The following is a 27828-nucleotide window of genomic DNA, read 5'->3' on the forward strand; positions in this document are numbered from 1 at the left end:
AGGTTTGTTCGGTGTGTGGCAGGCGCACGTCGCGAGCTTGCGTGGCGATCTGCCGGTCTGGAGTTATGCAAATGAGGCCGAATTGCATCCCGGGACATGCTGCGAATGCGCAACGGCGACTGCAGATGTGTAGGAAACGGCGCGCTCGTTTTCTCGTTTTGCCCACACTTTTGAGTGTTAGTGTGGCGTGTGAGTGTGTGAAAGAGTGGGCCCAGCAGGAGGCGGTGGCGTGCGGGGCGAGGAGGTGGCCTAGGCTGCGCGATTTGTGCTGTGGGTGCGGCCCGCTTGCAGGGGCCTGTACAACTCATACTTACCTGGCAGGGGAGATACCTTGATCAAGAAGGAGGATCACCCAGGGCGAGGCTCGACCATTGCACTCCGGCTGTGCTGACCCCTGCGAATTCCCCAAATGTGGGAATCTCGACTGCATAATTTCTGGTAGTGGGGGACTGCGTTCGCGCTCTCCCCTGATGTGCTTGGTCCAAAATCAGATACGGGAGGGTTAGGACACCACGAGCTGCGTGGCTGTGGAAGGATCCCGGTTCGACAGGAGTGGACGCCGCTGCTGGTTCTCGCTGGCTTTTAGTTAGGGGTCCGGAGAAGCATCTCAAGCTAGTTCCACTACTCCTTCCGGACGTTCATTCCCTTTTCAAAGTCAGTCGTTTTGCTGTAGTCTGCGTTCTTTAGGCTGATTATCGAGGTTAGCCTTTATTTTGGACCAAGCACATCAGCGCAAGGTGTTTAAAGACAGATTTGGTCACGGTGATATCATGGTAGAAAGAAACGAGCTTGTTACGTCTCAACAGAAACGCTCTTTAGCTCTTTCAGCTTTATGCAGAGAACAGCGTCTGTCGAGATTACTTTTGTGTCAGCGCGAAACGCCGTGTGCTGTCAGTATGATTTCATATTGCTCGTAGCGGCGCCTGGCTTTTGTCTGTCAAACGTTAGGTTGCACTTCTTCATGCTGCATCGTCGGCATGAGTGGAGAATTTTAAACGTCTGTACTTACTGCGCCCCATAAGAAATCGTTTGTCCCCATTCAAAAGAGATTGTGCGATGTCCTGCAGCGTTCGCAAAGCAAACCTTTGACAGTTTGAAAAGAGGAATTTATTCTGCTTCCTGTGCGTGCAGTAGTTACAAAGTTGAACGTCTTTACACGATCTGCTGCAGTTTTCAGTGGGTGGGCTTTGTCAAATGGCTTGAAAAAACGCACTGTGTTTCGGCTCGGGAAACATCATGAGCAGTGTCCTGCATGTTTTCTGTGTATAGCTGTCTTTTAACGCATACAGAATTCATTCGAAATCATTGATTTCTCCAATTAACAAGGTTCCCTTTTTGAGCCTGCCAGAAGCATTCTTTCAATGTAACAGATTTACTCCGGGGAAGGGCAGCATGACATTGAGAGTAGCTCAAGCTTTCAGCACCTTTATCTGACTGCATGTATGCAGACACTGCTCAGAATCCCCTGTAAGATTCTCCTTCAATTCCGTTTTGCAGTGCTTTAGCTCTTTCAAAAGGCTTCGCTTTGCTAGTCACAATCCAAGGCTCATGACAGCATTTGAAAACATTCGCAACTGCGTTGGCTGGGAATCGAACCTGGGTTAACTGCTTTGAAGGCAGCTATGCGCAACACTGGCTCGCTCCAGAATAAATCTCACGTCGAGGGCATATTTTTTTCCATTTTACCGTGAGTCGGGCTCAGCTGCACAGAGGAGAGAGCAGAGCAATGAGGTCACGGGGACAGGGGAGTCACACGCTGGCGGTTTGAACACGCGGAAGATCACTGAGGGATCCACAGTATATGGACCCTCCGTGCGCCATCAGTCCGCACTCCGGACTCTGAATCCTGCCATCCGAGTTAAGATCTCGGCGGAACCTGAGGCGCAGTTCCTTCTTAAAACGTAATCTGGTGAGCATTTCTAGAATCGTACTTGTATAGATGCAACCTTTAATGTGTTGCTAGGTTAAAATTGATGACTTCTTGTATTTCAGTAGGCAACTGCCCTCTTGATTTCGGATTTAATTTCTTTATTACAGGGGCGCTTTTATGAAGACAGAGTCATGTTCAGGTACTTTGCTTGATGGAGGAAGCTCATTTCGGACTCTGTGATCTGCTCACCTGGAAAGGTCTGCTATACTACTACAAGAGAGAAGTAGAGTCTGGAAGAAGGGACAATTTTATGATGCTTTGGAAGATAATGTTTTTTTTTTCTTATACTGAAAATGAAAGGTAGTTGTTTCTATATGGACTCAGTCTTTGGAATTTGTATATATATATATTTCAGTGATCCCTCAGCCATTCCTTCTGTATTGTAATTCAATTTCTCTTTTAAAATTCCTTCCCCACTTCTAGGACCTGCAGTTGCTGAACTCCACAATGGCTTCTATTGGAAAGTCTGTGACTGAGACCAAGTAAGTGTTCACTTTTTTATGAAACCATTATTTATTTTGGAGCAATGAGCAATTCTTATATAAATGCAATAAAATCATTATGCTCAAACTATGAGAGAGAAAATTAAGGATAATTTAAGAAATCAGTTTTAGCTTGTTTCTATACACAGATGGTATGATTTATTTTCAAAGGAAACCCGCGAGGATTCCCCTGGTGTGCAAGATGTGCCTGAATACTCTTGATCAGCTTCCTGCTCACTTGAAGAGGGCGTGTATGAAGCACGCCACGGCAGAAGAGATCAGGATGGCCTCTCAACAGGCGAGGGAGGACATGATGAATCACCTGAAGAACGGGGTCATCGTGGATTACCACAGAATAGAGATCGTGTCTGGTGAGGCAAACAGGATAGTGGTTGTAAGACTGCTAGAGTCCTTGGGCCTTTTTGTACATGGGAAGCCTGAAGACACATTGGCAAGGTGAGATATTTTTAATCTGTAAGTCTTCTGTAGTTTCTTTTTGAAATCATTGTTACAACATATTATGTAAAAGCATGTTGAAAAGAATCTACCTGCATTCCAGCGGCCCTGAGCAAGAGGCCGCTGTCCAGGAGGAAGAGATGCCAGAGGCTGCTCTAGAAACTGAAACAAAAGCGGATAAGGAAGGGGAAGATGTGAGCTCTGAAGAACTCTATCAGCAGTAAGACTTTTTATTTTTCAGATGTATCTATTTTTTACTAAAATTCTAATTTGTCTTATAGGTATAAAATGTTTAAACCGGTGTTTTATATCCTTACAGGCCCTGAGTAGTTAAAAAGTATCAGCAGGCCGGAAGAGAGTGGCCCAAGCTGGACTCTATAGAAAGCACTCCCTGGATGCTCCTCTCCTGATTGGATTCAAACAGTACCTTACCAAGGATATGGGAGTGGCAAATTATTCTCAGGAGGTATTTATTTTTTAAAGGCATTTAAAATTAAGCAATGGTATCTTAATTGTAAATGTTTTTATTTCTTAGCTTAAAATTCACCCATGTGAAATGATGTCAGCCATAAACATCATGACTCTATATTTCCTACCTGAATCTATTCTACTTAAATTATTACATTATACACAATTTGAGTTCATTTTAAAAAGTAAAAGGTAATGAAAGGAATGCATTTTCATAAGAAAGATAATACCGATATGCATGTGATAATCTTCCTTATATCATGTAGTGCGTCATTTGGACACTTTGTGGGCTTGAAATACAAAGAAAATCATGTTCTATGGTACAAGATAAATACAAAACTTAAGCTTTTATTTTAATTAGATTTCTTTATAAAGCATAAGCAATCATTTATTACATCGCTTCTTGAATTAAATCTTTTGACAAGAGGTAAGACTTCTGTTACATTTAAACCCATGTTTAGCTGTGTTTTTAGATTTAACTGAACCAATTTCTGTGTGTGATAATGTCCTTGAATTCTGACAACATCACACTAAATTACATGATATAAAACAGCTAATGTTTCTAGAGATAAAGTTTCTGAGATGCTTCTAATTACTTTTTATTACCAGGGACAGTTTAATTCACCTTGTACAGTACTGTAAGACCAAGATGCTTTTTTTAAAGTTATTTAACATTTTATAGAACTTTGTCTACTATGGCAACATGATGAGCTTGGTGAAACTTGGAAAAATACTGCTTGGCCACTTATCTTAAGATAAAGATAGGATAAAGGTTTATCTTTTGCACCTACCTGACCCCCAGGGAAGGCCAATGCTTTCTAAGTTGATGGTTCCCTACAGTAGACTGTACTTTAATTTCAAAGGTAATGTATATTGACCCAAATCAGTTTTGGAATCCAATCTACTGACGAGATGGAGCACATCCTTTTCTCAGGATTTTAGCATCATACGTTTGGTATATTTAGTCCCTAATGATGAAAGAAATGATCATAGAACATTTGGACACTTTGTAGGCTTGAAATACAAAGCAAATCATGTTCTATGGTACAAGATAAATACAAAACTTAAGCTTTTATTTTAATTAGATTTGTTTATAAAGCATAAGCAATCATTTATTACATTAATATATGTGAAAATAACATTTTAGCATCATACGTTTAGTATATTTAGTCCCTAATGCTGAAAGAAATGATCATAGAACATGACATCTAACCTTACCTGCGGTGTTTTTAATCCCTATTGCTCAATGCATGGTGAAAGCATTGCATACATGTGTCTGACAATGAGGAATGGGCCCCTGAGACAGTCATTTGCCTGTTTCACAAATGATAGTATTTTACTAGAGATTCTGTTTGGGATTCAGATGTGCATTCGGACAGCAATCCCTTTCAAGAAATGATACGCTCTGGATGAGGTCAAAGGTGCTGGAACACTGTATTTAGGATGTGTTTGCAGTGATTGTGTGTCTCCTGCTTCAACGCAGTGATATATAGATGTGCTCCTGTAATTTATTGGTACAAGCCCAGGGCAGTGAGCAGTCTGAGGATTTATTTCCAGACGGCATAGAGCGGTGAAGCAGTGAAGTAGTGCAAAACACTGGATCATTATATTATTAGAATCTATTCTACTTAAATTATTACATTATACTCAATTTGAGTTCATTTTAAAAAGTAAAAGGTAATGAAAGGAATGCATTTTCATAAGAAAGATAATACCGAAATGCATGTGATAATCTTCCTTATATCATGTAGTGCGTCATTTGGACACTTTGTGGGCTTGAAATACAAAGAAAATCATGTTCTATGGTACAAGATAAATACAAAACTTAAGCTTTTATTTTAATTAGATTTGTTTATAAAGCATAAGCAATCATTTATTACATTAATATATGTGAAAATAACATTTTAGCATCATATGTTTAGTATATTTAGTCCCTAATGCCGAAAGAAATGATCATTTGTTTAACATGCACGGGTCTGTCTCAAAGGATGCAGTACTCCTGAAGGGTCTCAAACCCTACATTTCGGATGCCTAGCTGTATCCTTCACATGTGGCACCTCAGAATGACTTCTAACCTTACCTGTGGTGTATTCAGTCCCTATTGCTCAATGCATGGTGTACATACTGCATACATGTGTCTTGAGAATGAGGAATGGGCCCCTGAGACAGTCATTTGCCTGTTTCACAAACAGGGACCTGGACCTGGACCTAGACCTAGACCTGGCCCGTACGGGGCTCAAACCCGCGACCTTGGCGTTATTAGCACCACGCTCTAACCAACTGAGCTAACCGGCCTCACGATAGTGCTCCTCTCTGTGCTGCAAAAAATCAAACTCAGGGAATTTCTTTTTTCCTCCTTTGAATAGAAAGCCGTGTAATTCAGTGTACGGGCTTTCTCGTGCAGTTTCATGGTTCTTGTAACCCAAATCCTACACTGGCCTGAAGTGCCCCCCCATTTCACAGCATTTTTCAGCTGATTTAAAATGTACCTAAAGGAGAAGCATTATTGAAGACCATCAATTACCAAGAGCTTTTGTCAAAGGTTTTGGTGGTCATTTTGAATGACCACAGAGCGCTGTGACCTCGGTTTTACATCTCATCCAAAAGACAGCGCCCTTTTACAACACAGCATCTCCGTCACTATGCTGGGGTATCGGGACCCGCACAGACCTCAGGGTGAGCGCCCCCCCCCCGCCGGCACCATTAACACCGCTTCCAGCTGGAAGCTTTGTTTTTCCCTGTAGCTCACCCTCATTTGGGTACTGACCTGGCTCACACCTGCTTAGCTTCAGTGGGTTTTCAGTTGCAAGTTGCAAGGGGATGCAAGTGATGGAGCCGCTCGGTGCAAAAGCCACTATATTGGCCGGGACTCGAACCCGAGCCTCCCGCGTGGCAGGCGAGAATTCTACCACTGAACCACCAATGCTCGGTGCCTGGGCCTTCAAAAAAGACGCTTTTTTGGTGCTCTGTGCAAAACGCGTCGACATCTGCTTCCAGCTGCAAAATGCCATTCGCGGACGCTGAAGAACTTATTTCCCAGGCAGCGGGTACAAGCGTTGGGCGTTTTAAAACCACCAGGAACAGCAAAGAGGCGCGCTGTGACACTCGATGTATAACTGGAGCCTCACATTTGCAAATGGTGAGGCTCCAGTTCAACACCCAGTTCGACACCACTTTACAGTATATGACAAAAGCATGGCAGACTGTGCCGGACAAGCTGGTAACTTCCGCTTATTTTGACCATATTAAACATTGGAAATCTTCCCACTTGCATTTGTGACACTTGATTTTGGCTCCACCTAAGACACTCTTAAATCTTCAAACACTTTTCTCTTCTCCCGCAACACAGTTGTCTGTCGGCACTATGTGGCAGCGTTGCATGACAACCCATCTCACCACGGAAAGGAACCTAACAGCTTTGGTAAGAGAGTAGAATTACCTGAAGAACTGCTTTCCATGGAAGCAGGAGCAAGCGATGTAGCATTTTTATAGTACCAGGAAAGGAGAAGCGGCACTTCGCCTTTGCCGCACAGGCACAAGGTGACGTGCGGCAGACGCCGTAGTCGGCAGGATTCGAACCTGAGCGGGGAGTCCCCAATGGATTTCAAGTCCATCGCCTCAACTACTCGGCCACGACTACAGAGGCCACGACTACAGAGCTTTTGCTCTCCCGGCCAGCAGGGGTCGCCGTTGGTGCCGTAGGCTTTGGGAGGAAAACCTGTTAGATGGAAAGGTAATCTGTAGCCTCATCTCTAGAGATGTTTTGTTGCTGTGGCATGTGTGTGACCCATATTCAAAAGAAAAAAACCCGTCTGTAAAACAAATATCGAAGCTGCCTCTAAATCTGCAAATGAAGATGAGTCGATAAACCACTCGTTTTTCGTATAACTAGACATATATTCATTTGTTACCGATTTCATTCATTGAGCACGGATACAATAGAGGTACAGCCATTCACTGTTTGACATGTCTGCACTGGGACAGAACCGAGCAATCAGAAAACGGGTGAAACTGTCTTTAGACTCAGCATACAGTACCGAGGCCCCCCATGACCAAATAAAGGCTAACCTCGATAATCAGCCTAAAGAACGCAGACTACAGCAAAACGACTGACTTTGAAAAGGGAATGAACATCCGGAAGGAGTAGTGGAACTAGCTTGAGATGCTTCTCCGGACCCCTAACTAAAAGCCAGCGAGAACCAGCAGCGGCGTCCACTCCTTTCGAAACGGGATCCTTCTGCAGCCACGCAGCTCGTGGTGTCCTAACCCTCCCGTATCTGATTTTGGACCAAGCACATCAGGGGAGAGCGCAAACGCAGTCCCCCACTACCAGAAATTATGCAGTTGAGATTCCCACATTTGGGGAATTCGCAGGGGTCAGCACAGCCGGAGTGCAATGGCCGAGCCTCGCCCTGGGTGAACCTCCTTCTTGATCAAGGTATCTCCCCTGCCAGGTAAGTATGAGTTGTACAGGCCCCTGCAAGCGGCCCGCACCCACAGCACAAATCGCGCAGCCTAGGCCACCTCCTCGCCCCGCACGCCACCGCCTCCTGCTGGGCCCACTCTTTCACACACTCACACGCCACACTAACACTCAAAAGTGTGGGCAAAACGAGAAAACGAGCGCGCCGTTTCCTACACATCTGCAGTCGCCGTTGCGCATTCGCAGCATGTCCTGGGATGCAATTCGGCCTCATTTGCATAACTCCAGACCAGCAGATCGCCACGCAAGCTCGCGACGTGCGCCTGCCACACACCGAACAAACCTTTTCAGCAATTTCCAAAAAACGGGCTTGCTCGCCTGCCCACAAGGCTCCGTCTCTTACCTGCTCTCCAGAGCCTGCTACCTTCTGTGCTTTTCTCTCGGCACCGCTGCAGTGCACACAACTCCTGCAGCGGGAGGGGGGGAGAAAGTTCGGGAGGGGGGGAGGCTCGCTCCGTGCGCACACGTCCTTTCGATGCCAGTCCAACAAGTGCTCCGCATTAGCTGCGTCGGGGCTCCGGCGTGTCGCACCTCACCTCACCTCGCACTGCCCCCTCCTTGAATGTCTGCCGCTGGGCATGCCCCGCTCTCCTCCGCCTTATCTTATCGCGTGTGAGCACCGACAATGGCCACAATGCCGGGGAATGGCACCTGTAAAGTGTTAATTGGGGCACAGGAACAGCCCGTCTCGTCTCGGGGGGCCGGCTTCAGAGACAATACAGCAAACACAGCGGGGCGGGGGAAGAAGACGACACCACACATGCGGGTACATTCAGCTCCGGCGGGAACGAGACATTTGTCGGTCTTTTCAAGTGCCGAGAGCCGAGCAATCCTTCACTTGTATCGTTTCTCCCCGGTGGCTAGATCTGGCCCTGCGACTCTCGACTGGGCTCACCCCCGGGGCAGCCCAGCAGGTGTGAGCCTGGCCGGCACCCGGATGGGAGATTCCCCCCCGGAAAAGCTCCGGTTGCTGCTGCTCCTGCAAGAGGTGTGACTGGGACCAGTAGGGAGCGCTCACCCTGCGGGCTGTGTGGCTCTCTTACGCCCCAGCCTCCTGATGGCGACACTCTGCTGCACAAACAGGCGCCGTCCTTCGGGGGAGGCGTCAAACCGAGGTTCTGACCCTCCTTGGCCATTAGGAAACCCCAGGGCGTCTCTCAAAAAGACGCCGGGGGTGTCCCTCTGGTGTTAGTGCTCCCCTTTACCCATCAGTCGGGGTCTCCTCCTAATCCCCGTCTCACCTGTAACAATCAATGACGAGGCCCCCCTGTCCGTGAGATTTAGTACTTGCGCAAGAGACCGGGGGCAGAGCGCGAACGTGGTCCCCCGCCCCCCACAAAGTGCGCGCTCCGGGTTCCCTCTCGGGGCCCTGCAACACAGCGGAAGGGCAGCGAGAAGGAGCCTCTTGCTCTGACGCCGCAAGGCCACAAGAGGGCGGAGACGGCGCGCGCCCGGCCGACGTGTTGGACCGGTGCGCTTTACGTGCTGAAATAAACACGCGAAAACCCCGAAATGTTTTCAGAGTGCTGTGCACTGGAGGTTTTTGTCTGGTGAAGACTTGCCTGGTGCTCCTCCAGTGCGGGACGAGCCAACACAAGGGAACGCATTCGCCAACATCCAGGCACGCAATGCGATTTGGAAAGCAGCTCCTTTCCAAAGAGTTGCACACGAACGATCCTTCAGTCCCGCTCGGGGGGCACGGAACCCCCACCACACACAGCTTCAAGTAGCGAGTCAGGCGCCGGGGCTTTCGCTTACGGCCACACCACCCTAAACACGCCCGATCTCGTCTGATCTCGGAAGCTAAGCAGCGTCGGCCCTGGTCAGTACTTGGATGGGAGACTGCCTGGGAATACCAGGTGCTTTAAGCTTTTGCTCTCCCGGCCAGCAGGGGTCGCTGTTGGTGCCGTAGGCTTTGGGAGGAAAACCTGCAGGATGGAAAGGTGATCTATAGCCTCATCTCCAGAGATGTTTTGTTGCTGTGGCATGTGTGTGACCCATATTCAAAAAAAAAAAACCCGTCTGTAATACGAATATCGAAGCTGCCTCTAAATCTGCAAATGAAGATGAGTCGATAAACCACTCGTTTTTCGTATAACTAGACATATATTCATTTGTTACCGATTTCATTCATTGAGCACGGATACAATAGAGGTACAGCCATTCACTGTTTGACATGTCTGCACTGGTACAGAACCCAGCAATCAGAAAACGGGTGAAACTGTCTTTAGACTCAGCATACAGTACCGAGGCCCCCCATGACCAAATAAAGGCTAACCTCGATAATCAGCCTAAAGAACGCAGACTACAGCAAAACGACTGACTTTGAAAAGGGAATGAACGTCCAGAAGGAGTAGTGGAACTAGCTTGAGATGCTTCTCCGGACCCCTAACTAAAAGCCAGCGAGAACCAGCAGCGGCGTCCACTCCTGTCGAACCGGGATCCTTCCGCAGCCACGCAGCTCGTGGTGTCCTAACCCTCCCGTATCTGATTTTGGACCAAGCACATCAGGGGAGAGCGCGAACGCAGTCCCCCACTACCAGAAATTATGCAGTCGAGATTCCCACATTTGGGGAATTCGCAGGGGTCAGCACAGCCGGAGTGCAATGGCCGAGCCTCGCCCTGGGTGAACCGATTTTGATTTTTTTATTTTTAAGAACTTTATTTTCTTTTCACAATAAAATACAGGACATCACAAATCAGAAAGCTTTACATTAATATACATACTTAAAACAGTATATATGATCACATCTCATTACATTTTGACACGGTAACAGTTACATAGTAACAATTTCTTTTTTTCTGGTGCAAATCACATTCTTTACTTAAACATGATAATGTTTTTCACAGTCTCTTGAGATATTGACCTATGCTCTCTATTTCCCACAGATTTTCTGCTTCCTCCCTCCCTTCTCTCCACAGATCTCTGAGGTAATAGTTCTCTCGGGTGATGAACAGGGCCAGGCTACCTGCTGCCTTGACTGGGACCTCTATGCCTTTGAATCATCGGAGGGGAATATGGCCAATTGGGTGAGATCTTAGAAAACTTTTAACTGTCCCATAAATTGCAGGGCATTTGTCAGAGAGTGGGACGTCCAGCTTGGGTCTGACACCCCACACTCTGAACACCTCCCTACCTACCCAGAGCCTGGAAAAATAAGTCCAGGTACGCGCTGCAGGTGCTGTTGCAAAGCCTCTCAGCACAGAGGCCAGGAAAATGCACAGCAGCTTCGTAGCAATATCTGGGACAGACTTCCCCCCTGAGGGTAGCGGCCTGTACATTATTTCCCTTCTGAGTCTTTCCTGCTTCCCACCCCATAGAAATTGAAACATCAATCTCCTCAGCACCGCCGCAACACGGTGTGGGATTGGGAAGGTAGAAGCCAGAAAATTCAAGACAGGCAAGAGCTCGGCTTTGATGACCAGCACCTTCCCTGTCATGGTGAGGTCTCGGTCCTTCCATTGCATCAGTTTTTTGTTTAAGATTGGCAATTTGTTCTGCCAATTTACTGTTCCCATTGTTCACAAACTCCGCCACGTCGGTGCGATTCCCAGCGGGACTTGAACATAACCCCCCCGTGGGGCCACAGCGCCCCCGTGTGGCCGAGAGGACCACCACCCTCAGGGCTGAGCTTTTACTGCCGTGTCCCGCTTTTACTCTGGCGATGAAGGAGGGAATCAAGGAGGAGAATTAATATTGTGATCCACCAGTCCTTCACAGGATACCAGTCCATCACAGGACACACACACACCCTTGACAGGACACCAGTCCTTCACAGGATACAAGTCCATCACAGTACACACACACACCCTGGACACCAGTCCATCACAGGACACACACACACTCACACACCCTGGACAGGACAGCAGTCCATCACAGGACACACACACTCACAAACCCTGGACAGGACACCAGTCCATCACAGGATGTTCAGTGCCTCTCTCTAATAAAGTAGAAACAAGACATTAAACTCCGTTCAAAATGGGAGAAATCACCAGGACACCATACACCTTGCTCCGGACGATGGGAGAAGACCTGTACCTTCACGAGTCCGGGTTGTGAAAACTTCTTCTGGCATTTCAAAACGTTTCGAAGGGACCACAGCGCAACCCTGTTTTCCATTTCTATCGTGTATTATTATACAGTCATAAGTATCTGTACTGATCACAGAGTCCCCCTCTCACTGCCAGAACTGAAGCCCAGTGCAGCACGAATAATAATAATAATAATTAATCCATCTGGACTCTCCACTCAGAGCTCTTCCCAGGTCAGGGGGATCCAGTGGGGAGGAGAGCAGAGGGATGGAGCCAGTTCAGAGAGGGGGGTGATTAGGAGGCCATGATGGGTCAAGACCAGGGGGGGAATCAGGCCAGGATACTGGGGTAACACCCCTACTCTTCTACAGAAACACCCCGGGATTGTTAACGAGCACAGAGAGTCAGGACCTTGGTTTGACGTCTCATCCGAAGGACGGCGCCTGTTTACAGTCCAGTGTCCCCCGTCACTATACTGGGCCATCAGGACCCACACAGACCGCAGGATGAGAGCGCCCCCTGCTGGCCCCACTCACACCTCTCCCAGCAGCAACTTTGGGGGGGGGGGGGAGGGAAAAAACCAAAAGCTAAACAGATTTTTTTAAAAAAATTTTTATTGATGCTTAACAAAAGAACAAAAATTACAAGCTTCAGTCCAGACTGGGGTCTGGGGTCCCTCAGCTTCAGTCCAGTCCAGAATGGGGCCCCTCAGCTTCAGTCCAGTCCAGTCTGGGGCCCCTCAGCTCCAGTCCAACCTGGTGTCCCTCAGCTCCAGTGCAGTCCAGACTGGGGTCCCTCAGCTTCGGTCCAGCACAGACTGGGGTCCCTCAGCTTTGGTCCAGCACGGTCTGGGGTCCCTCAGCTTCGGTCCAGACTGGGGTCCCTCAGCTCCAGTCCAGTCCAGTCTGGTGTCTCTCAGCTCCAGTCCAGTCCAGTCTGGGGCCCCTCAGCTCCGGTGCAGTCCAGTCTGGTGTCTCTCAGCTCCGGTCCAGTCCAGTCTGGTGTCCCTAGGCTCCAGTCCAGTCCAGTCTGGTGTCCCTCAGCTCCTGTCCAGTCCAGTCTGGGGCCCCTCAGCTTCAGTGCAGTCCAGTCTGGTCCAGTCCAGATCTTAGCTGGCACAGAACCAGGAAAGGAACCTGGAAAGAATATTGTTATTGCAGGTGTGAGGGACACAGACACAGACGTCACCATGACATCAAACAGCAAGAGGAGACTCCTCCTTGAATCACAGACACAACCGGGTGGCGCCCCCCTGTCTGCTCACCTGCACCTCCTCTTCCTCTTCTTGTCCTTCCTGGCAGCCTGCTCCTCCTCTCCCTCCCTCTTCCTCTCCTGACCCACGGTCTCTGCCGCCTCCATGGGCTCGTCCTGATCATCTGTCTCCACCGACACGCAGCTCAGGGAGTTTAAAAAGACGCACCAGCGATTCTGCAGCAGAGACAGGAGAGTCACGTTAAGAGTCGGACTGGACACTCCAGGACATGAACACTGCACTGAGAGAGAGAGAGGGGTTCATACAGACACATGACTGGACACTCCAGTACATGAACACTGCACTGAGAGAGAGAGGGGTTCATACAGACACACTGACTGGACACTGACTGGACACTGGACAGGAGTAAAGAGAGGATCAGAGCATTACCCACCTTATTTTTCTTCTGTCTCACAGGAGGTGGTGATTGGACCTCCTCCAGCTGGAGTCCGAGGAGGGAGAGAGGGGGCAGGAGAGGGACAGCACAGGGAGAGAAAGAGAGAGACAGGTGAGTCAAGTGTCCCAAGAGTACAGAGACTCTGCTGAAATCACACTCGCAGTGAGTGACACCGACACTAACCAGCCTCAGGACAGCACTGCTAGAGCACCACAACCCAGACTCAACCACATCACAGCACAGATCAAACAGCAATATCTCACACACTGGGACACACACACACAAACACAACATAAACTGGAATGCTACAGAACCTTAAACAGACAATACACACTAGCTGAATATTTGACCAAAATAAAAAATAACAAACAGAAACAGACCCTGACGAAGTACAGGCTCAGTGACCACAACCTGGTCATAGAAACTGGGCGACACAGGCAGACCTGGCTGCCCAGAGAGGACAGGCTGTGCTCCCACTGCCAGCGGGGAGAAATAGAGACAGAGGTGCACTTCCTACTGCACTGTGACAGATACTCTGGGATTAGAGAAACATTCTTCCCGAAATTCAGTAATCTAATCCCAGAGTTCCCACACCTGCCAGAATCACAACGGGTCCCAATCCTACTGGGAGAGGGAGGAGGGAACTCAGTTGATCTGGCAGCCCAGTATGTGATCTCCTGTCACAGCCTGAGGAACAGTGAGTCTGTCTCCCAATAATGCTCCAGCCGCCTACAGTATATGTCAATATTTTATAATATGTGTTTGTTGTAAATGTCTGTAACATGTCTGCTTTACGCAGAGAGTGGCGGGGGTTGGATGTCAAGGCCTGACGATACCGCATTACGCAGAGAGTGGAGGGGTGGGATGTCAGGGCCCGACGACACTGCTTTATGCAGAGAATGGAGGGGTGGGTGTCAGGGCCATACGACACTTCTTTATTCAGAGAGTGGAGGGGGTGGGATGTCAGGGCTAGATGACACTGCTTTACACAGAGAGTGGAGAGGTGGGTGTCAAGGCTATACGACAGTGCTTTACACAGAGAGTGGTGGGGGTGGGATGTCAGGGCCATATGACACTGCTTTACACAGAGAGTGGCCGGGCTAGGATGTCAGGGCCATATGACACTGCTTTACACAGAGAGTGGTGGGGGTGGGATGTCAGGGCTTGACGACACTGCTTTATGCAGAGAGTGGAGGGGTGGGATGTCAGGGCTATACGACAGTGCTTTCGGCAGAGAGTGGTGGGGGTGTGATGTCAGGGCCATACGACACTTCTTTACGCAGGGAGTGGCAGGGGTGGGATGTCAGGGCCTGACGATACTACTTTACACAGTTAGTGGTGGGGGTGGGATGTCAGGGCCATACGACACTTCTTTACGCAGAGAGTGGCAGGGTTTGACGACACTGCTTTATGCAAAAAATGGAGGGGTGGGTGTCAGTGCTTTCCGCAGAGAGTGGTGGGGGTGTGATGTCAGGGCCATACAGCAGTGCTTTACACAGAGAGTGATGGGGGTGTGATGTCAGGGCCATATGACACTGCTTTACACAGAGAGTGGCGGGGGTGGGATATCAGGGCCTGACAACACAGCTTAACGCAGAGTGTGGAGGGGTGGGTGTCAGGGTTATACGGCAGTGCTTTACGCAGAGAGTGGTGGGGGTGTGATGTCAGGGCCATACAACAGTGCTTTACACAGAGAGTGGCGGGGGAGGGATGTCAGGGCTTGACAACACTGCTTTATGTAGAGAGTGGAGGGGAGGGTTTCAGAGCCATAAGACACTGCTTTATGCAGAGAGTGGAGGGATTGGTGTCAGGGCCATATGACACTACTTTACACAGAGAGTGGCGGGAGTGGGATGTCAGGCCCTGACGATACTACTTTACGTAGACAGTGGCGGGGGTGGGATGTCAGGGCCTGATGACACTGCTTTATTCAGAGTGGAGGGGTGGGTGTCAGGGCTATACGACAGTGCTTAATGCAGAGAGTGGAGGGTTGGGTGTCAGGGCTATACGACAGTGCTTTCCGCAGAGAGTGGTGGGGGTGTGATGTCAGGGCCATACGACACTTCTTTACGCAGGGAGTGGCAGGGGTGGGATGTCAGGGCCTGACGATACTTTATTTACGCAGAGAGTGGCAGGGGTGGGATGTCAAGGCCTGACGACACTGCTTTATGCAGAAAATGGAGGGGTGGGTGTCAGGGCCATACGACACTTCTTTATTCAGAGAGTGGAGATCTAGACAAAGGGGGCAACTCTTAGTCGTATGGGCTTAGTCACACATCGCAGCGATTAAAAAAACAAAACAAACATATTATGTCTGTTACTAACGACTTTTTTTTCCTACATTGAAAGTCTCTTTCCCGGGTGATTTTCTAGCGCGACTGGGGCTCTTCATTTCTCCTCGGTGTCTCATCGCGGGCGGATTTGAAACAGACCACAGAAGGTGGTCACACACTATATTATTATTGAGAGACAGGCTCACTGTCTGTACCTCAGGCTGGGACAGAGGATCACACACTGTATTATTATTATTTAGAGACAGGCTCACTGTCTGTTCCTCAGAGTTGGACAGGAGATCCCACACTGAATTATTATTATAGAGAGACAGGCTCACTGTATGTTCCCCAGGCTGGGTCAGGATCCCACACTGTATTATTATTATTATTGAGAGACAGTCTCACTGTCTGTTCCTCAAGCTGAGACAGGACATCACATACTGTATTATTATTGATTGACAGGCTCACTGTTCCTCAGGCTGGGACAGGAGATCACACACTGTATTATTATTATTGAGAGACAAGCTCACTGTCTGTTCCTCAGGCTGGGACAGAGGATCACACACTGTATTATTATTATTTAGAGACAGGCTCACTGTCTGTTCCTCAGAGTTGGACAGGAGATCCCACACTGAATTATTATTATAGAGAGACAGGCTCACTGTCTGTTCCTCAGGCTGGGACAGAGGATCACATGCTGTATTATTATTATTTAGAGACAGGCTCACTGTCTGTTCCTCAGAGTTGGACAGGAGATCCCACACTGAATTATTATTATAGAGAGACAGGCTCACTGTATGTTCCCCAGGCTGGGTCAGGAGCTCACACAGTATTATTATAATTATTGAGAGACAGTCTCACTGTCTGTTCCTCAGTCTGGGACAGGAGATCACACACTGTATTATTATTATTGAGAGACAGGTTCACTGTCTGTTCCCCAGGCTGGGACAGGAGATAACACTGTATTATTATTGAGAGACAAACTCACTGTCTGTTCCCCAGGCTGGGACAGGACATCCCACACTGTATTATTATAATTATTTAGAGACAGACTCACTGTCTTTTCCTCGGTCTGGGACAGATGGTCACACACTGTATTATTATTGAGACAGGCTCACTGTCTGTTCCTCAATCTGGGACAGTAGATCACATTGTATTATTTTTATTAATATTATTGAGAGTCTGGCACACTGTTCCCCAGGCTGGGACAGGAGATCCCACACTGTATTATTATTATTTTGAGACAGGCTCACTGTTTGTTCCTCAGGCTGGGACAGGAGATCCCACACTGAATTATTATTATTTTGAGACTGGCTCACTGTTTGTTCCTCAGGCTGAGACAGGAGATCCCACACTGAATTATTATTATTGAGAGACAGGCTTACTCTCTGTTCCACAGGCTGAGACAGGACATCACATATTGTATTATTATTATTGACAGATAGGCTGACTGTCTGTTCCTCAGAATGGGACAGGAGATCACACATTGCATTATTATTATTGAGAGACAGGCTCACTGTCTGTTCCTCAGGCTGGGACAGAGGATCACACACTGTATTATTATTGAGAGACAGGCTCACTCTCTGTTCCTCAGGCTGGGACAGGAGATCACACATTGGCTTGTTGTTGAGAGGCAGGCTCACTGTCTGTTCCTCAGGCTGGGACAGGAGATCACATGCTGTATTATTATTATTGAGAGACAGGCTCATTGTCTGTTTCTCAGGCTGGGACAGGAGATCACACACTGTATTATTATTATTGACAGATAGGCTGACTGTCTGTTCCTCAGAATGGGACAGGAGATCACACACTGTATTACTATTATTGACAGATAGGCTCACTGTGTCTTCGCTTGGGCTTGAACAGAAGATCACACACTGGATTATTATTATTGAGAGAGGCTCACAGTCTGTTCCTCAGGCTGGGACAGGAAATCACACACTCTATTATTATTATTGAGAGACAGGCTCACTGTCTGTTCCTCAGGCTAGGGTAGGATATCACACACTGTATTATTAGTATTGAGAGAAAGCCTCAGTGTTCCCCAGGCTGGGACAGGAGATCACACATTGTATTTTTATTATTGAGAGACAGGCTCACTGTTCCTCAGGCTGGGACAGGAGTTCAAACTGTATTATTATTATTATTGAGAGACAAGCTCACTGTTCCTCAGGCTGGGACAGGAAATGACACACTGTATTATTATTATTGAGAGACAAGCTCACTGTTCCCCAGGCTGGGACAGGAGGCGCAATTATTATTGAGAGACAGGCTCACTGTCTGTTCCTCAGGCTGGGACAGGAGATCACAAACTGTATTATTATTATAGAGAGACCTGCTCTTTCCTGACTGTTCCTTAGGCTGGGACAGCAGATCATAATCTGCTTTATTATTATTGAGAGACTGGCTCACTCCTGTCTGTTCCTCAGGTTGGGAAAGGAGATCACACACTGTATTATTATTATTGAGAGACGGGCTCAGTGTTCCCCAGGCTGAGACAGGAGATCACACACTGTATTATTATTATTGAGTATCTGGTTCACTGTTCCCCAGGCTGGGACAGGAAATCACACACTGTATTATTATTATTGAGAGACAGGCTCACTGTCTGTTCCTCAGGCTGGGGCAGGATATCACACACTGTATTATTATTATTGAGAGACAGCCTCAGTGTTCCCCAGGCTGGGACAGGAGATCACACACTGTATTATTATTGAGAGACAGGTTCACTGTCTGTTCCTCTGGCTGGGGCAGGGAATCACACACTGTATTATTAGTATTATTAAGAGACAGGCTCGCTGTCTGCTCCACAGGCTGGGACAGGATATCACACACTGTTGTAGTGTTCTCTCACGAGGCACCAGTTCTGTAGGGGTTTGGGCATTTACTGGGACAATTATTTTTGTGGCAGTAAATCACACAATTGATTCTTTTAATGGTCTTAAAATCAACCATGCGACATAACTCAAACAACACACACACAGGTACTAATACACGAGGATACATTTGTTAATATATAGAATATGCATTCTATGGGTTATCAGAATACAAAATATATAAATTTATTCAGTTACAAAGAGTTACACATATCAAGAGGACATAAGTTCAGTATATCATTCATTTAGACCATTTCGTAATTGAACTTGTTTACAACTTCTACATGAGATACTTAAAACAAGTACATAACCCTTAGGAATTAAATTGATATCAACTGGTTGGGAGCAGTAATGCAATAAGGTTGAATACTCACTGCCGGTGGGTTCCTTTTCACACCGTTTCCGTAGTGCAGCGGTTATCACGTTCGCCTCACACGCGAAAAATCCCCCCTTCGAAACCGGGCGGGAACAGCCTCTTTTTGCACGCTCCTGTACTTCACAGAGGTCTTGAGCGACCGGTCATTTGTTCCCAATGTGTTTCCGGTGCCTTCATGCACTCTTGTACCAAACGCACGTTCCTTCTGTACGCGGAGCCGATCATTTGCAATTGGGCTGTGCCGACAGACCAGGACGAGCTCTGTCGGCTCAAAAGCAGCGCAGGACCTGCAAGAACAACAGAAAGATTAGCATCCAGCGGGGGCTTCTTAGTGAGCCCAAGATCTCATCAAGAATCGGCTCCAGCAACAGGGCTGGGCGCATTGTTCCATTCTCCGACCACTCTCGTTGTAAACAAGTCCCTCCTGGTCTCTGCTTGAATTGCACTTTCCTGCGTTTGCTTTGGTGTAACTGGCTTCCCCTGCATGGGCGAATGTGAAGAAGATCCTAAGTAAGTCATTGAAGAAAACCGAGAAGAGGTCGGAGTGGCCTCTGTCGTTCATCAACGATCCAGTCAGGCAGTACTCCTCTGCAAAGCGCCGTTCGTTCACATCGATTGGCTTTTTTTGCCTTCATTTGTGCATGTAGTAAAAGCAGACGCCCCTATCCTACCGTGAACCCGACTCGAACCGGGGTTGTTGCGGCCACAACGCAAAGTACTGACCACTATACGATCACGGCGAGATACCGAGACACACGTGGCAGGGCGGAAAAGGCTGTGCTCTCTTCGTGTGACATAATTCGGAAAAGTCCTGACGTTGCATTTCAACTGAGCCCCAGTATACATCGACCCTTCGACACTCTGAGTGACACCTCTTGCGTGTTTTCTCATATTTATGTAGTTTGCTTGCATGATGCCCGGAACAGCGGGGTTGTTCGCTCCCATATGGTCGAGTGGTTAGGATTCCTGGTTTTCACCCAGGTGGCCTGGGTTCAACTCCCGGTATGGGAACGTGTCAGTTTTGAATCCTGCTTTCCAAAAGATTAGCACCGTGTACGAAGGAGCTGCATTAAAACTACTCGAACGTGCAAAACGTGCGAGAAGAGGGGGTGCTTGTTTCCAACCGAAACTTCTCGCGTGTGAGACGAGCTGACCATCGCTGCAGGAGGTGGGAGGGTTACTCTGGTAGACAGGGCTGACCTTCGGCAATAGGATTTATACTCTCCAAGATGATATTTGCACTTTCTGGAGAGGCGATTTTCTCCACTTCAGTAGCCCGATTTCGTCGATTGCGTGGAGAGGGCTGTAGAATGTGGCGCCGCCTTTCCTGCTCCGTCCATGACAGGCGTGCTGGTCTCTGGAGAGAGAGCACGGTCCATCAGCGCACTCCAATAAAGGCACTGGAAGCAGCTGAATCGCATTGACGAAGCTCAGCGCTGGGCCGCTGGGCACCTCTTACAACCGTTTCCGTAGTGTAGTGGTTATCACGTTCGCCTCACACGCAAAAGGTCCCCGGTTCGAAACTGGGCGGAAGCAGACTTCTTTTGTCGCCACGCACAAAAGGGGATTGGGGATTCGCCTAGCACTGTGATCGAACAGACCCACTCACCTCTTAGTGTGGCGGGATCTGCACAGTGCATGTCACAGCGCATCCTGCTTTCACTTCAATGCGCGTCCTGATGTACCCCGGTCTCCCGCGTGACAGGTGGGGACAGGTGACAGGTCCACGTGACAGGTCCTATACTAACGAGGAAGACATCGCTCTCTCCGACCCCCGGCATCGTGTCCCGACCCACCGTGCTGGAAGCCGACTCGTGCTGTGATTCCTTTACGGAGCAGAAATGACAACCGAGGAGCCGAGAGATCATTTCAGCATTTCGCGTCTGAACGGAAAACACAAACGACCAACTCGGAATGACTTGCCTTTGACGCTTATCAAAGCGTTCTTTGTGGATCGAACAGACCCACTCACCTCTTAGTGTGGCGGGATCTGCACAGTGCATGTCGCAGCGCTCCCTGCTTTCACTTCAATGTGCTTCCTGATGTCGAGTCGTGTGCCGTGCGGAGGCTCTGAAAGCGAGAGCAATGAAAAGGTGCACGACGCTGTGTTAGAAAACAGAGAAGTGAAAGGCAGTCCTTTCTCTAAGGAGGTGAAAGAAAAGCTACTCCCCGTCGGGGAATCGAACCCCGGTCTCTCGCGTGACAGGCGGGGATACTTGCCACTATACTAACGAGGAAGACATCGCACGCTCCGACCCCCGGCATCGTGTCCAGACCCAGCCCTGTGGTTGAAGCCGATACCCTGGCTTCTCTCCAGACACAGCTGGGTGAGTTCCTCCAGTCAGGACAGGGGGGGCTCTACTGTACACAGAGGGTGGCGGGGATGTGGAACAACTCCTTTGTTCGGGGCCTTGGGGCATTCTTGTTGTGAAAGGCGCTATATAAAAAAACGGAATTGAAATTGAATCTTACAGGTTTGGGTTTTTCAGAGATCTTGTCAGAGATGACATGCCCGTTTCAAAAACGTAACGGCACTCCTCACGTTCGAGCGCCGCCGGTCTGTGACGTAACGTATCCTTACACAACCATGACGGTTTCATCATGGACAGCACGAAAGCCCGAAAAGTGGTTGACCTTTTAGTTTGGCAACGCCACGATGGATCCCAGTTTTTTTTTATTTTGGAGGCCAAAGAGGACAAAAAAGGAAACGTCCGGTGTCTTGTAGCGTGAGAAGGGTTTAAATTTCGACTTAAGGAGTTGGCCATCGTTATATTTCGCGAGGTATAATACGGGGGGAAAAAGAACATTTGTATTTATCAACCTACTAGTAATACTGGGTGGATGTCACGTTCCCCAAAGTTCAGTGCCTCTCTCTAATAAAGCAGAAACGCGACATTAAACTCCGTTCGAAACGGGAGAATTCACCAGGACACGATACAACTGACGTCCGGAAAAAAAAGAAAAAAAGAACTCCTATTCCCATTTGTAATGACCCGTCGTGTTTTTCCCGGTGTACGCTTCTCTTTCGGAGACCGTTTTGTTGTTTTGCTGTTGGAATAAATGCCGAGGTGACCCTTCTGTGTGGAGTCTGCGTGTTCTCTCCAGCGGGTCGTTTCCTCCACCGCAGGGGCTGGTCGAAACGGGGTCTCCCAATCATCACAGAAGTGTGTGTCGTTTTGGGTGGTGGTGGTGGGGGGATGCATCGGGGATACTGCGCCCCGAGGGGGTGACCTCTCACATTGCTCCGGACGAAGGGAGAAGACCTGTACCTTCCCGAGTCCGGGTTGTGAAAACTACAGCGCTACCCTGTTTTCCATTTGTATCGTGTATTATTAGACAGTCATAAGTATCTGTACTGATCACAGAGTCCCCCTCTCACTGCCAGGACTGAAGCCCAGTGCAGCACGAATAATAATAATAATAATTAATAAGTCTGGACCCTCCACTCAGAGCTCCTCCCAGGTCAGGGGGATCCCCTCCAGCCCCCCCAGTGTGCAGCCCCCACCTGGATGATGCTCCAGTCCGCTCAGCAGACAGCAGCTCTCAGTGGGGAGGAGAGCAGAGGGATGGAGCCAGTTCAGAGAGGGGGGTGATTAGGAGGCCATGATGGGTCAAGACCAGGGGGGGAATCAGGCCAGGACACTGGGGTAACACCCCTACTCTTTTCCAGAGACACCCCGGGATTGTTAATGAGCACAGAGAGTCAGGACCTCGGTTTGACGTCTCATCCGAAGGACGGCGCCTGTTTACAGTCCAGTGTCCCCCTTCACTATACTGGGGCATCAGGACCCACACAGACCGCAGGGTGAGAGCGCCCCCTGCTGGCCCCACTCACACCTCTCCCAGCAGCAACCCTGGGGGGGGGGGGAGGGAAAAAACCAAAAGCTAAACAGATTTTTTTTAAAAACATTTTATTGATGCTTTACAAAAGTCCAGTCCAGTCTGGTGTCCCTCAGCTCCAGTCCAATCCAGTCTGATATCCCTCAGCTCCAGTCCAGTCCAGTCTGGGGCCCCTCGGCTCCAGTCAAGTCCAGTCTGGGGCCCCTCAGCTTTAGTCCAGTCTGGTGTCCCTCAGCTCCAGTGCAGTCCAGACTGGGGTCCCTCAGCTTCGGTCCAGCACAGTCTCAGGTCCCTCAGGTTCGGTCCAGCACAGACTGGGGTCCCTCAGCTCCAGTCCAGTCCAGTCTGGTGTCCCTCAGCTTCGGTCCAGTCCAGTCTGGGGTCCCTCAGCTTCAGTCCAGCACAGTCTGGGGTCCCTCAGCTTCGGTCCAGCACAGACTGGGGTCCCTCAGCTTCGGTCCAGCACAGTCTGGTGTCCCTCAGCTTTGGCCCACCACAGACTGGGGTCCCTCAGCTTCGGTCCAGCACAAACTGGGGTCCCTCAGCTTCGGTCCAGCACAGTCTGGGGTCCCTCAGCTTCAGTCCAGACTGGGGTCCCTCAGCTTCGGTCCAGCACAGTCTGGGGTCCCTCAGCTCCAGTCAAGTCCAGTCTGGTGTCTCTCAGCTCCGGTCCAGTCCAGGCTATTGTCCCTAGGCTCCAGTCCAGTCGTCTGGTGTCCCTCAGCTCCGGTCCACTCCAGTCCAGTCCAGTCCAGTCTAGATCTTAGCAGGCACAGAACCAGGAAAGGAACCTGGAAAGAATATTGTTATTGCAGTTGTGAGGGACAAAGACACAGACGTCACCATGACATCAAACAGCAAGAGGAGACTCCTCCTTGAATCACAGACACGACCGGGCGGCGCCCCCCTGTCTGCTCACCTGCACCTCCTCTTCCTCTTCTTGTCCTTCCCGGCAGCCTGCTCCTCCTCTCCCTCGCTCTTCCTCTCCCTCGCTACGGTCTCCGCCGCCTCCATCGGCTCGTCCTGATCTTCTGTCTCCACTGACACGCAGCTCAGGGACTTCAAAAAGACGCAACAGCGCTTCTGAAGCAGAGACAGGAGAGTCACGTTAAGAGTCGGACTGGACACTCCAGGACATGAACACTGCACTGAGAGAGAGAGGGGTTCATACAGACACACTGACTGGACACTCCAGTACATGAACACTGCACTGAGAGAGAGAGAGGTTCATACAAACACACTGACTAGACACTCCAGTACATGAACACCGCACTGAGAGAGAGAGGGGTTCATACAGACACACTGACTGGACACTCCAGTACATGAACACTGCACTGAGAGAGAGAGGGGTTCACACAGACACCCTGACTGACTGGACACTCCAGTACATGAACACTGCACAGAGAGAGAGAGGTGTTCATACAGACACACTGACTGGACACTCCAGGACATGAACACTGCACTGAGAGAGAGAGGGGTTCATACAGACACCCTGACTGGACACTGACTGGACACTGGACAGGAGTAAAGAGAGGATCAGAGCATTACCCACCTTCTTTTTCTTCTGTCTCACAGGAGGTGGTGATTGGACCTCCTCCAGCTGGAGTCCGAGGAGGGAGAGAGAGGGCAGGAGAGGGACAGCACAGGGAGAGAAAGAGAGAGACAGGTGAGTCAAGTGTCCCAAGAGCACAGAGACTCTGCTGAGATCACACTCGCAGTGAGTGAGCCTGGGTGTAGCCCACTAATACTGACCCTCTGGACACCACAGGACAGAGAGGAGGAGGAGGAGAGAGACACACTGCCTGGACACCACAGGACAGAAAGGAGGAGGAGAGAGACACTGACAGACAGGGCTGAAAGAGAGAGAGACAGAGAGGCAGGGACAGACAGACAGCAGGCCGAGAGAGAGACACTGAGATCGAGGGACAGACAGACTGAGAGACAGGGCTGAAAGAGAGAGAGACAGAGAGGCAGGGACAGACAGACAGCAGGCCGAGAGAGACACTGACAGACAGGGCTGAAAGAGAGAGAGACACTGAGACCCAGGGACAGACAAGACGGCGAAACTCCACCACAGACAGGACAGGAGGCAGGGTGGGACCAGCACTGACCTCCTTCCTCTCTCCTGCCAGAGGAACTGTCTCCACCTCCTCTTCCTCCTGCAAGTCAAGAGACAGGCTGAGAGAGAGACGGGCTGGCGGGACATCGGGCGAACAGAGCTGAAGGCAGAGAGCCGGTGAGACAGGCCCAGCTGGGACAACGCAGGACAGACAGAGAGACAGACAGGGAGACACACGGAGAGACACAGGGAGACAGGCCCAGCTGGGACAACGCAGGACAGACAGAGAGCAGGGAGACACAGGGAGAGAGACCCAGCTGGGACAACGCAGGACAGACAGAGAGCAGGGAGACACACGGAGAGACACAGGGAGACAGGCCCAGCTGGGACAAAGCAGGACAGACAGAGAGCAGGGAGACATGGAAAGAGAGAGGGAGAGAGACAGGGAGAGAGGGACAGACACAGAGACTCAGACAGAAGGACAGAAAGACAGAAAGAGAGAAGTGCAGATGGACAGATGACAGAGACAGAGAAAAGGACATATGGACTGATGGACAGAAAGACAGAAAAGGACAGAAAGACAGATGGACAGAAGGACAGATGGACTGAAGGATAGACGGACAGAAGGACAGATGGGCGGACAGACAGATAGACGGACAGACGGACAGACTCTGCCCCACTTGCCTCGTCAGACATCTCAGCCTCTCTCCTTGCCCTCCGCACCGGGGAGCCCCAGGCGGGGCCTGGCGGGGCCGGGCGGGCGATGGGGGGCAGGACGGGCGGGGGCAGGGGCAGGGGCACCGCCCCGGGCAGCAGGGGGGGCTCGAGGGGCATGGCGGGGAGGAAGGGGGGGCGGCGGGGCGGGGCGGTCAGGGGCCTGAGGGGGCCGGAGGGGGGGGCCGGTGGCGAGGAGCGGAGGGGGCTCTCGGGCGAGGAGGGGGGGGACACCGAGCGGAACGAGCCGGGCGAGCCCGAGCGGGACGAGCCGGGCGACCCCGGGAGCTCCAGCTGCAGCTCGGCCGCCCTCTCCAGCTTCTGGACGAGCTCGGGGAAGCACGAAGACACCACGGGATTCTGTCCAGCGGGGAAAGGGGGAGACACAACGTAGGGGGGATGAGGAGCAGAGACTACGCCTGGACAGGTGAGTGTGTACAGTGTGTCCAGTAAGAGTCTGGACAGGTGAGTCTCTACAGTGTGTCCAGTGAGAGTGTGGACAGGTGAGTGTGTACAGTGTGTCCAGTGAGAGTGTGGACATGTGAGAGTGGACAGTGTGTCCAGTGAGTGTGGACAGGTGAGTGTGGACAGTGTGTCCAGTGAGAGTGTGGACAGGTGAGAGTGCACAGTGTGTCCAGTGAGTGTGGACAGTGTGTCCAGTGAGAGTCTGGACAGGTGAGTGTGTCCAGTGTGTCCAGTAAGAGTCTGGACAGGCGAGTGTGTCCAGTAAGAGTGTGGACAGGTGTGTCCAACAGTAAGAAGCTGTCTTACCCTGTAACCCAGCTCAGGGGTGTTAGGGGGTGCTCTGTCTCCTCCCCAGATCTCACCTTCAGCTCTGGTGAAATGCCGGACCACTAGGAGACGCTGGAAACGAGGACACAAGACAGAGGTCAGGTCCACAGAGCTCACTCAATCACTACAGCAAGCAGAGACCTCTTGGCCATCAGGACTGTGGGGGTCAGAGTGGGGAGCTGTAGGGTATCGGGAGTTTAGGGGTCACTGTGGGGAGCTGTAGGGTATCGGGAGTTTAGGGGTCAGTGTGTGGGGAGCTGTAGGGTATCGGGAGTTTAGGGGTCAGTGTGGGGAGCTGTAGGGTATCAGGAGTTTAGGGGTAAGTGTGGGGAGCTGTAGGGTATCGGGAGTTTAGGGGTCAGTGTGGGGAGCTGTAGGGTAGATGTGGGGCACCGGGCCCACCACAGGGCGGCCGGTCCAGTCTCGCGGAAGGCGACCGGGTCAGACTTACGGAAAAGCACCGGGACTTGGGCCGGGACCTCTCCCGCTGCCAGTCCGGGTTCGGCCTGACCGGTGTGACCTGTGAAGACGCCAAACAGCCCATCTCCGAGACAGCTCTGACCACATAGCCCAGCCCAGTCGTGTCGAGACTAGGGGCCTTGGGCAGTCTCGACAGTGTGTCCAGTGAGAGTGTGGACAGGTGAGTGTGTACAGTGTGTCCAGTGAGAGTCTGGACAGGTGAGTCAGACCAGTGTGTCCAGTAAGAGTCTGGACAGGTGAGTCTCTACAGTGTGTCCAGTGAGAGTCTGGACAGGTGAGTGTGTACAGTGTGTCCAGTAAGAGTCTGGACAGGTGAGTCTCTAAAGTGTCTCCAGTGAGAGTCTGGACAGGTGAGTGTGTACAGTGTGTCCAGTAAGAGTCTGGACAGGTGAGTCTCTAAAGTGTCTCCAGTGAGAGTCTGGACAGGTGAGTGTGTACAGTGTGTCCAGTAAGAGTCTGGACAGGTGAGTGTGTACAATGAGTCCAGTAAGAGTCTGGACAGGTGAGTCTCTACAGTGTGTCCAGGAAGAGTGTGGGACGTTCAGAGGCAATCTGTGCACTCAGAAGGCCATAATGGACCTGCAGCTTGGTTTTCCTCTGACCCGCGACCCTGTCTCTTGAGCCAAGGCGTGTCCTCAGTCAAGATCACCACTGGAAGTGTCTCTCCTCGTCTGGAGGTGTTACCGTGAGACCTGGTCTGTCAAGCGCTTTGCGCTGCTATGTGTGTGAAAGGTGCTCTATCAGTGAAGTTTATTATTATTATTATTATAATACAGCGAGCGCTGCTGGGGGCGGAGAGGCCAGTCGGAGGAGGGCTGGACGCTGGACGCTGGACGGCGGGCGGGAGGGGTGGACTTACGACGCCTCGCCGGGCCCGGGTCCTGCTGCGACCGCGCACGGCCGTGCGGCATCTCT

General features: G+C 50.3%; 5 non-coding genes and 2 pseudogenes across 5 annotated transcripts; 3 read left to right on the top strand and 4 right to left on the bottom strand.

Moving 5' to 3' along the window:
- Positions 1-306: 306 nt before the first annotated feature.
- On the top strand, positions 307-470 carry LOC138235395 (U1 spliceosomal RNA). Its single transcript, XR_011188118.1, has one exon. It is a non-coding gene; the product is annotated as a U1 spliceosomal RNA (small nuclear RNA).
- A 5087-nt stretch (positions 471-5557) lies between these two features.
- trnai-aau (transfer RNA isoleucine (anticodon AAU)) lies at positions 5558-5631 on the bottom strand. Its single transcript has one exon. It is a non-coding gene; the product is annotated as a tRNA-Ile (tRNA).
- A 2003-nt stretch (positions 5632-7634) lies between these two features.
- On the bottom strand, positions 7635-7798 carry LOC138235391 (U1 spliceosomal RNA). The gene has a single exon (XR_011188114.1). It is a non-coding gene; the product is annotated as a U1 spliceosomal RNA (small nuclear RNA).
- A 1773-nt stretch (positions 7799-9571) lies between these two features.
- On the top strand, positions 9572-9690 carry LOC138235388 (5S ribosomal RNA; annotated as a pseudogene).
- A 637-nt stretch (positions 9691-10327) lies between these two features.
- On the bottom strand, positions 10328-10464 carry LOC138235396 (U1 spliceosomal RNA; annotated as a pseudogene).
- Positions 10465-19967: 9503 nt separating this feature from the next.
- Positions 19968-20039, top strand: trnae-uuc (transfer RNA glutamic acid (anticodon UUC)). The gene has a single exon. It is a non-coding gene; the product is annotated as a tRNA-Glu (tRNA).
- A 1154-nt stretch (positions 20040-21193) lies between these two features.
- Positions 21194-21265, bottom strand: trnad-guc (transfer RNA aspartic acid (anticodon GUC)). Its single transcript has one exon. It is a non-coding gene; the product is annotated as a tRNA-Asp (tRNA).
- Positions 21266-27828: the final 6563 nt, after the last annotated feature.

The sequence above is a fragment of the Lepisosteus oculatus genome, unplaced genomic scaffold (assembly GCF_040954835.1).
Source record: "Lepisosteus oculatus isolate fLepOcu1 unplaced genomic scaffold, fLepOcu1.hap2 HAP2_SCAFFOLD_79, whole genome shotgun sequence".
Lineage (NCBI taxonomy): Eukaryota > Metazoa > Chordata > Actinopteri > Semionotiformes > Lepisosteidae > Lepisosteus > Lepisosteus oculatus.